The 1590-nt window shown below is 39.6% G+C and overlaps 1 pseudogene; it reads left to right on the top strand.

The window, feature by feature from the left end:
- Nucleotides 1-840: 840 nt before the first annotated feature.
- Nucleotides 841-1387, top strand: LOC100391828 (large ribosomal subunit protein uL11 pseudogene; annotated as a pseudogene).
- The last annotated feature ends 203 nt before the right edge of the window (nucleotides 1388-1590 follow it).

Genomic DNA, 1590 nt, shown 5'->3' with positions numbered 1-1590 from the left:
TTTAATACGGTGTTAAAAATAAGTACTGTGATATCTCAATTGATTTTGAGGTTTTATAAAAGGAGGATTCTTTTGTTTTTAAACAAATGTTCAATTTGGTTTTCCTGGGGTTGGGGGAACAATTGCTAGAGGATTCTCTTTGACCATCTTGCTCTACCTTCCTCCTCCCACTTGCATAAATTTTATGTGAGAAATAAGATTCTATCTTTTGAATCCATTGTATTTTGTGGTCTCTTTTTTATGTCAATCTCATTACATATATTAATTAATAAAAAAATTTGGTATGAGAGTTGTGGTACTGCTATATGACTAGCATGCAGAGAGAACACAAAAAATGTAGGCTAGAAAGCTAGTAACCCGATTTATGTTATGGAAGAATATTTCTTAGTAATTTTTCTAGTGATACTTTGCAAGCCAAAACACATGCTAATAGAGACCCTAACTCTAGTGTTGGTATGTTTTAGCTGCCATTTGCAACGTCCTATGAAAGAGATAATCTTTAGCTGGTTTTAAGTAATGACTTTGTAGAAGTAGCATCAGCAGGAGATAAGGTTGTGGCCTTTATGCCTTTCTCAAGCATGTCCTCTTAAGAATAAGTTTTCAGTCAGACAGTGATAGTCAGCTTAGCCCAGATGTAGAAGGTAATGATTTGATATACGTATATATTATAAAATAATAGCCACAACCAAGTTAATTAACATATTTACCATTTCACATAGTTACCTTTACGTGTGGTGAGAATACTTAAGATCCTTTTGGCTTTCGGCTCGGAGGAGGCCAAGGTGCAAATTTATTCGGTCATCCTGAATCCGGGTTCATCCAACACCAGCCACCTCCACCATGCCGCTGAAGTTTGACCCCAATGAGATCAAAGTCTTATACCTGAGGTGGACTGGGGTTGAAGCTGGTGCTGCTTCTGCGCTTGCCCCCAAGATTGGCCCCCTGGGTCTGTCTCCAAAAAAGGTTGGTGATGACATTGCCAAGGCAACAGGTGACTGGAAGGGCCTGAGGATTACAGTGAAACTGACCATTCAGAACAGACAGGCCCAGATTGAGGTGGTGCCTTCTGCCTCTGACCTGATCATCAAAGCCCTTAAGGAGCCACCAAGAGACAGAAAAAAACAGAAGAGCATTAAACACAGCTGGAATATCACTTTCGATGAGATCGTCAACATTGCTCGACAGATGTGGCACCGATCTTTAGCCAGAGAACTCTCTGGAACCATTAAAGAGATCTTGGGGACTGCCCAGTCTGTGAACTGTAATGTTGATGGCCGCCACCCTCATGACATCATAGATGACGTCAACAGTGGTGCTGTGGAATGCCCAGCTAGTTAAGAAGTACAAAGGAAAATATTTCAATAAAGGTCATTTAACAACTGGTGGAAAAAAAAAAAGAGAAGACTTAAGATCCAGTTTCTTAGCAAATTTCAAGTTTATAATAGGTTATTGCTAACTAGAGTTACCATGCTGTAAATTAGGTCTATAGAACTTATTCATCCTGTAACTGTAGGGTTTGTTTATACCCTTTGACCAATATGTCTCCATTTCCCTCACCTCCAGACACTGGTAACCACCATTCTATTCTCT

This window comes from Callithrix jacchus, chromosome X (genome assembly GCF_049354715.1).
Source record: "Callithrix jacchus isolate 240 chromosome X, calJac240_pri, whole genome shotgun sequence".
NCBI classification, from domain to species: domain Eukaryota; kingdom Metazoa; phylum Chordata; class Mammalia; order Primates; family Cebidae; genus Callithrix; species Callithrix jacchus.
This window is presented reverse-complemented; position numbering and strand designations above follow the sequence as displayed.